The sequence below is a fragment of the Puntigrus tetrazona genome, chromosome 1, assembly GCF_018831695.1.
Source record: "Puntigrus tetrazona isolate hp1 chromosome 1, ASM1883169v1, whole genome shotgun sequence".
NCBI lineage: Eukaryota > Metazoa > Chordata > Actinopteri > Cypriniformes > Cyprinidae > Puntigrus > Puntigrus tetrazona.
The window spans coordinates 66238-75772 of record NC_056699.1 but is presented as its reverse complement, the minus strand read 5'-3'; the positions used below and the strand labels follow the sequence as shown (position 1 = coordinate 75772).

General features: G+C 35.0%; 1 long non-coding RNA gene across 1 annotated transcript; it reads right to left on the bottom strand.

Moving 5' to 3' along the window:
• Nucleotides 1–3031: 3031 nt before the first annotated feature.
• Nucleotides 3032–4142, bottom strand: LOC122351887. The gene is made up of 3 exons (XR_006251810.1): nt 4095–4142; nt 3265–3372; nt 3032–3066 (listed from the first exon to the last, which is right to left on the bottom strand). It is a non-coding gene; the product is annotated as an uncharacterized LOC122351887 (long non-coding RNA).
• Nucleotides 4143–9535: the final 5393 nt, after the last annotated feature.

The following is a 9535-nucleotide window of genomic DNA, read 5'->3' as shown; positions in this document are numbered from 1 at the left end:
TTCAAAATCTAATTCCAGACATTCAGGCTCACAGACTAACCCCATAACAGTAACACATTACTGGGAATGATTTTATTCACTAAAGGCCCTGTACTACAGTTTTTTTTTAAGGCCTGGGCCCACAAACTCACCCCATTACTATAACACTTTTATGGGCATGATCTTGGCGGGTTAAGTGTGACTTCTCGTAGGCTTTCTTACTCGACCATGGTAACCCTGGAACAAATGTTTGAGCTGCGTTCAAAACCTACATCCAGGCGCTTCATCCCGTCGATATAGGCCGGTTTAAGTGCGACTTCTCGGACGCTTATCCACTCGACCATGGTAACCCTGGAACAAATTTTTGAGCATTCAAAACCTACGTCCAGACATCCAGGCTCACAGACTAATCCCATAACAGTAACACTTTACTGGGCATGATTTTATTCAGTAAATGCCTGGACCCACAGACTCATCCCATTACTATAACACTATTATGGGCATGATCTCAGCCGGGTTAAGTGTGACTTCTCATAGGCTTTCCCACTCGACCATGGTAACCCTAGAAGAAGTTTTTAAGCATTCAAAACCTAAGTCCGGACAACCAGGCGATATTGGCCGGTTTAAGTAAGACTTCTCGGACGCTAATCCACTCGACCTTGGTAACCCTGGAACAAATATTTGAACGTTCAAAACCTACGTCTAGACATCCAGGCTCACAGACTAACCCCAGAACAATAACACATTACTGGGCATGATTTAATTCAGTAAAGGCCCTGTATTACAGTTTTCTTTAAGGCATGGGCCCACAAACTCACCCCATTACTATGACACTTTCTTGGGTATGATCTTGGCCGGGTTAAGTGTGACTTCTCGTAGGTTTTCCCACTCGACCATGGTAACCCTGGAAGAAATATTGAAGCATTCAAAACCTAAATCCAGACATCCAGGCTCACAGACTAACCCAATAACAGTTACACATTACTGGGCATGATTTTATTCATTAAAGGCGTGGGCCCAAAGATTCAACCCATTACTATAACACTTTTATAAGCATGATTTTGGCCGGTTTAAGTGTGATTTCTCGTAGTCTTTCCCACTCAACAATGGTAACCCTGGAAGAAATATTCAAGTATTCAAAACCTATGTCCAGACATCCAGACTCACGTACTAACCCCATAACAGGAACACATTACTGGGTATGATTTTATTCAGTAAAGGCCTGGGCCCAAAGTTTCAACCCATTACTATAACACTTTCATGCACATGATCTTGGCAGTTTAAGTGTGACTTCTCATAGGCTTTCCCACTCGACCATGGTAACCCTGGAAGAAATTTTTAAGCGTTCAAAACCTAAGTCCAGACATCCAGGGGCTTCATCCAGGCGATATTGGCGGTTTAAGTGCGACTTCTCGTATGCTAATCCACTTGACCATGGTAACCCTGGAACAAATATTTGAGCATTCAAAACCTACGTCCAGATATCCAGGCTCAAGACTAACCCCATAACAGCAAGACATTACTGGGAATGATTTTATTCATTAAAGGCCCTGTACTACAGTTTTCTTTAAGGCCTGGGCGCACAGACTCACCCCATTACTAAAACACTATTATGGGCATGATCTTGGCCGGTGTTGAGTGTTACTTCTCGTGAGGCTTTCCCACTCGACCATGGTAACCCTGGAAGAAATTTTTAACATTTCAAAAACTAAACCCCATAAGAGCAATTCAATACTGGGCATGATTTTGTTCACTAAATGCCCTGTATTACAGTTTTCGTAACACTTTCTATGAAGCCTGTATTTATAATGCATTATAAGGGCATTCTTAATGCATTATAATACATGTATAATGTCTTATAAACAACATTATAATATATCATCTTATAAATAATCATAACAACAGTTACAATACATTATAATACTTACCTATTTGTGCTTATAACTTTTATGAGAACAATGCATTATAACACCAGATGAAGCCTGCATTTATAAGACATCATAAGGGTATTCTTAATGCATTATTATGCATGCATAATGCCTTATAAACAACATTATAATGTGTCGTATCATCTGATAAATAATCATAAAAACAGTTACAATGCATCATAATACTTACCTATTTGTGCCTATAAATATTTAGTGTAACGAAGAGTGTGATGACTTATAACACACAATGAACATATTATGAGTGGTCTTTAACTGCTTAAAGTAAAGTGATGAAAACAAAGTCTTCTTTTAAACATCTAAAAAGCTTTATAACGTGGTACTAATAGTTATAAGTGGTCCTTGTCTGCTTTAAGTAAAGTGACAAAAATTAGGTACTTTTATAAACGTGGTATTATCATTTATAAGAGGTCCTTGTCTGCTTTAAGTAAAGTGAGAAATGTTGGGTATTCTTTTAAACATCCATAAGATATCATGAAGTCATTATAAGAAGGTAACATCAAAGTAATGTGGAAAAGTACAAAGAAACAATATATTTCAATGCAAATCATGTTTTATTCATTAAAACTGTAAAATTACAAGGTTTTACCACATACATTTAATTAACCAATATAAAGAGTTATAAACAGTTGGCGGTGCACAAAATTATGTTTCTTTACAGGCTGGTTAACTACATTCATATAAGTTGTATTTTCTAATGTCATGTATAAGGCGGCCAAGAATGTGTGAGGATGGTTCCTGGCAAGCCAGTATTCCCATTCAATGACCTTGAGGTGCTCTTTCAAAAGTTTAGTTGTCCTGTTGCCACGGTGGCGCCATATATCCATTTTGTACGTCTTCCAGGCACGCTCCAAATGTTGTGTATGTGCTCTTGTTACTGGATCAACAAAATTCCTCTTGTGGCACACTGTGTGATGGTCATAGCCTGCCTGTGTCAAAGCCCTGCGATAAGCTCGCCATTCATCAGTAATTATACTGGAGCCTCTCCGGACATACTTCAAAATATTTGGCAAGAGTTCATTTTTTGACCGTCTTCTTACCACTTTGAGAATGGGTTTTCTTCTTGTCTGCTCAACTTCTAGTATGCCTAAAACCCATTTTTGTTGCGTCGCCAAGCAGAGCCAAATCTGCCACGGTTGTACTGTAAAACAAATGGTAGAAATCAGTACTACACAGTTTTATCACACATACATCTAATCTTCATTGAGTCAGATCACACTAATTGTTTAACACATTGTCCAAATGTACAACTGTAAAATTGCTGCAACCTAAATCCTCTAAATATTCTTGCAAATTGCCACTACAACAGACTTATTGATTGCTGATGAATTTGCAGCACCTTTCTCTTATGTGAAAATTTGCTCTCATCTATGAGGACAAAGCAGTGATGACCTCCAACTTTCATTTGTCCTAGGTGCCCAAGTTTCTTTACTGCCCGTATGCAGACCTTAGTAAAAAAAAAAAAAAATACATGTCTGTTTCAGGTAGGCAATCCCAGAATGCACTGTGAACAAAACTTTATATAACTTTATAGTCAGTGATTCTGAGCTGGACATAAACTGACATCTAGCAACATGCACACAGTATGTAGAGAATCAAATAAGGGTAGTTACTGAGATACAAGTTATGTTTGCAAAAGCATATTTCCATATTAGTTTTGCTATTTTCAGTTCAGTATATAAGTAAATAAATGAGTAAATAAAGTGATATTTTTATCTGGTATACTATATTTTTTCTTAAGTGTTATTCCTTTATGATTTAAACCTTTAATTTAAAAAAGAGGTCCTCTGGACCTTTAATAACATGCAAAGCAACACTTCAAAAGACAATAGGACTCATTCTAATCTGTAATATTGTCTACACTGGACTGTTTATCTATTTTATCTGTTGCGGTGCAGTGTGATGCTATGCGACAACGATCGCGTCTGGTGTAGACACGGTGTCATAAAGCATGTTGGTAGGTGGAAGCAGTGCAGCTCACTAGGTTTTGGGATAGACCATACTTTCTATTTAAAGCCTTCACAAACCTAGGTATTTGTGGCAAACTAGCATTTCATTTTAATTGTTACCATCATAATTCAAGACAAATTGCAAGGAAGTCAATTTTCTGCGAAAGCTAAGCCAAAAAATGTATTGTATTCATAATTTCATTATTCCTTTATACAGTACCTTTCTTACTACTGCAGTCATTCGAGATAAAGTTTTGCTGCTTGAAGCCACACCATCCTCCATCAGGTCTATCTGTCTCATTCTTAGACCTTTAGGAAAACCTGAGGAAACCAAAAGAAATGTTAAAATTATGTTTTGCTGATGTAAGTTTTCAATGTGAAAACTACACAACTGAGGAAAATAAATGAAAAAAAAAATATATATATATATACATAGGGAGTGTAAGGAGTGCTTGATGCATATATTCGTACCCAAGGAGCACAAGCTTGGGGGAAGGTTAGGACGATTTTAAGGGACCAACAATGGAAAAGGGGGCCTGAACACCCCCCAGCAAAAAGTATTACAGTCTTTTAGAATCTAAATAGAACATTATTTTGTGTATTTGGTGTAATGCAATGTGCTTATGTGGTTTAAGGTTCAAAAAACAAATAAATTATTTTCCTCATACTGTACATTATTGCTACTTTTCTAAGCCCCACCTTTCAGAAGCGGGTAGATTTTTCTGAAGCTCATCTTTCTAAAAATGCAAGGTGTTCTCTGATTGGAAAAGAAAAATTTGAAACTGCATCATATGACCCCTTTAACTGAAACTCAGCATATATAGGCTACTTATGTCACTTGTCACACCGTTTTTTATTCCTCTTGTTTATCTGTCAACTAAATCAGATATATTCTGAGTATGTATGTACTACAGATTTTAGATTTTAGACATTTTAATTACATATACTGTAGTATGTATAGTATGTTTACCTCTAGGTGGAAAAAAGTAATTTGTACTACTATCTGTTAAAAATAAATGAAAAGAAACCTAGCATAGTGCATAATAATTTTACCTTTCCGATGACTGTTTTTCTAACATTAAAATACACCTTTAAAATACATAAATATTAATAATAATTAAAAATCAAATCAAAAGTCATTTAGACATTCCGTAAAGTTTATCCAGGGGGTTTCTTGTCCCAAGTAGGGGGCTAACATACCCCAATAAGGGCCATCTTACCCCAATATTTGTCATTGTATGCTATAACAACTAAATTATCAAATATTTCTATTCATTTCCAGTATTAACATGTTGGCTAATGCATCGTAACCCTGCACATGCTAACGTGATATCGAAATATGTTACAATTTAAAAGCAAATTCACACTGCAGAAAGTTACGTACCTGTAGATGAATTCTACATGGTTCTGCAATGATCTGCGGGACTGGTAGAAAATTGTATTCTTACGAACTGTCGTAACTCCTCGGCATCGTCTGCAAACCCTGGTGAAAATCAGAATCATACTAACAAATCCCAAAAAGTACTAGTCTGCATACATATTTTAGCAATTTGAAAAACATGTAACTTACCAATGATATCCATCTCGACGTGGCTGTTTTTCAAGTTTCATTTTTTCTTTGCATTTGCATCGCATTCTCCGGTGCAAAAAGACCCTTCTTCTGCATCCACAACACAATCTTTCGTTTGTGCGTGAAAGGGTGTTAGGTTTTCGAATTAAACACAAAAGTTCCTGCACTAATCTGGACATTTTAATTCAACCAGAAACTCATGGGTGCAGGCTCACTCCAAATCCGTTCAAAAGAATCGGCTTTCCGTTTCGGAATCACAAGACCACTCCAAAAGATGATGGCAATTAATTCCATTGGCATGCATGACAATGATGTGTTTTCATGCATACTTTCAATAATTGATACTTCGAGTAGTTACACTATTAACTTGCGTCTCGTTGTTTCTTAAGAATTGAGAAAATTAAACCTGAATCGGCTCCTTGAAAACATGAAAGAATCAGAGTCGATTCGAAATTGAAGAACTCCAAAACCGGGAAGAATGACGCAGGCACGTCACAATCTACGCACGCAGCGGCATTACCCGTCATACTCTACGAGACAAATCTGGACAATCATCGAACATCGTGACTGATTAAGTGAGTTTCTTTAAACACAATAGATAAGCACCATAATACAAGTAAATGTTAAATGTTAGTATTTGTAGAAATCGCTCACTAGGCCCATATAAAGTGGGGTAATCCAAATAATGTTTGTAAAATAGCTAAAAGGTTTTTATCCATATAGATTTAGGCATGGATATACATACGTTTTGTTTTTGTTTTTGTTTTTTTAACATTTAGAATTGATTTTACGACAGATATGAGCCGAAAGCGGGTGCGGAAAGATACTAACGTTAATTCCCTGACAATATCACCGGTGATGATTCAACATCATCGAAAAACGGTGAGCAGATTACCTGTAATGAAGTATTCCATCCTTAAACTCTGACTGTACAAACAGTAGCACGTTGAATGCAGTTAAAGGTCAAATAATATTAAATAAATATATATATATATGTATATATGTATGTATATATATATATATATATATATATATATATATATATATATATATATGTATGTGTATATATATATATGTGTATATATATATATATATATATATATATATATATATATATATATATATATACATATATATATATATATATATATATATATATATATATATATATATATATATATATATATACAGTGTGCGATTTGTGAAAAACCAGAGGGGATGCTTTTGAAAACGTATGAAATGTTTTTAATACGACGGAATATGTATTTAACGTGATCACAGTTTAACAAAAACGTTCCAATCGGACCGTGTATCGCGAATCATTTGGTTCAGATCTGGTTCGTGGGATTTTTATCCCCACCGGGGATAAAAAGAATTCAGCAGAGGCAGGGATGTATAAACCAGAGATGATGTATAAACCCAGGCAAATGTATTAAACTGAATCATTTCATTGATGTAATATCTGCATTCTGGAATTAATGTTTGGCCAATCTAATTAAAGGGCCAGAACTAACAGCTGTATGGTGTGTAACATTTTGTCAATTTTCAGACACACCTGCTCCAACTTACACACATGAGCTTGCAACACTTAAAATACAGCTTCAAGCTGAAAAGAAAAAGGGGACCTGAGAGATGAAACCATTGCGATTCTGAAAACTGATAAACAGTTCCTCCAAGAAGAGTTGGTAAAGAAAGATAGCTTTATCAGGAACTGATAAAGAAAAACGAAGAAAAGAAACCAGGTACTTATTCTTTTTAATATTGATTAATAAACATTTACCATGAACTGCCCTATCGTCTCTGCTTCATTGTATGACAATACTGTTTGTTTAAATAATACATGAACACAAAACATTGAGTCTCATTCACTAAGCATATGTACACACAGATTTATGTGTAAAATGTTTGTATGTACAATTTTAAGAATACGCCACGATTCACCAAAACTTTCACACCAAAACTTATTGTAATTTTACGATAAAATATAGGAACAACTGAAACCACATATGCGAAAAAACATTTACTCCGTACAGCCTTACAATCATCTTAAGAAGCTGCTTACTGCTACTTAACATAACATTAAAGTATTAAAGTATTCTTTATTTTTTAATACTTTTATAGTATTAATTGTAATATTCAATCCACATATAAAATTATATAATAAAATTGTCAAATAAAACAAATTAAGGCATTTTACATATCATCATATACATTATAAATTTCATCATATAGGCTACATTTTGTCATACAGAGAGCCGTTGTGGAAAACATGGAGATGGTTTGGGTGTGCTTTATGCAAATTACTAACCTTTTGCAAATAGCAGCTTATTTTTGAATTACTCCAAATTCAAAAAAGATAAGACGAATGTTAAGAACAAATTAATTTGTGTACACACATGTTGTGACATGTTGTGAGATTTTTCATGAGAAGTTCTCAATTATTAGTGAATGAGACCAAATGATTTGAGTTGAAATTACTTAAAATTTGAATAGTAGCTGGCTAAGCAGGGAAAATATACATGCATGGATGCAAATATAATGTAACACGTAACTTATTTTACACAGGCCTAAAAGCATCAAAGAAATCTCCACGGATTGCCATTTCTAGTTCAGAGGAGGTCATTGATTCTGATGAGTCTTCAAGCCTTTCAGACTCCTCCCTTGAAGAGGTCAAGGTGAAGAAGAGAAAACACAAGCACAAAAAAATAGCACTACCTCTAGCTGATGCTATTGGACACAACCGTGTACGCAGTAAGTTACATTGTGGATAAATGACCATTAATTAACCAATAATTTGCAATTATAAGGTTCTATCTGACATTTTCGTCAAAATTCCATTATTCACATATACTTATTCTGTGACAACTTATTTACATTATATGATGGTTTTGTGTGTGTGTTTATGTGCACATTTTGGGACTTATATATATATAAATAAAGGTTCTATGTACAAAGGTCTGCAAAAACACAATACCTCAAAACTGCTCAGAATGCAGATACAGTACCATATAATTAAGTAATAAATAAAATGCAGCGAAAGACCTGTTGAAGATTAAACTTATACCTAAAAAGATTAGGTTTTGTGATAAAGATTAACCAATATTGCAGAGAATTTGAGAATGATAGGAAATTGCCTTTGACAAGTAACTGGTAGCGTAACAATATATAATAATATTTCTCTTTATTCAGTGAGGAACACCAGAGGCATCATTCGCAGATACCTTGACACTCTAGAAGCCTTCAAGAAGGTGAAATCCATGAAAGCTGCATTTGATGCTATTGGAGTGGACAGAAACACAATTGCAAGAACTGCAATTATTGCAGAGCTGCATCTGGCTGCACCTGATGTTTTGAAGACCATGGGCCAGTGGAACGACAAAACAGAGACACTGAGCAGATTTATTGGTAAATGTCATTCTGCACTGACCACTGAAATTAAAGAAAAAATTACTCAAATGAAAGCAGATGGAGATCTGTTGCCTATTGCTTGATTTATTTGTAAACTTAAACTGTCCTGTTGTGTAGAAATGGACAGGTTTTGAAACTTCCTTTAGGAGATGTGAACAGGGCTGCCTGGGTTATGTCATTAGAGTGGCCTGTTCATTTGTTTGGCTTCACTCATGTCTTTTGCTTAGCTAAGGATTTTTTTCTGACTTTGCATATTCTCATAAGACAAATCAAAGAGTCAGAAAAATAGTTTACAGTTCTGTTTTTTAGCCTTTAGGTGAGCTGTTACTTTGTTTCTATTTGAGTGTTTCCTATTAGGTTAATGCGAACTTCAGTGTGACCTACGTAGAGCTAGCTCACTGGAAAGCCTTTACATTTTAAACAATACAGTATTGTTTTGTTGATTTTTGTGCACATTTTATGTTACATGTACTGCAATATAAATGTTCACAGCTAATAAAAAATTAAGTTCAAAGCAAATGTGTCATAACCCATTCATGATATCTTATGGATGTTTAAAAGAATACCTAACATTTCTCACTTTACTTAAAGCAGACAAGGACCACTTATAACTATTAATACCACGTTATAAAGGTTTTAGATGTTTAAAAGAAGACTTTGTTTTCATCACTTTACTTTAAGCA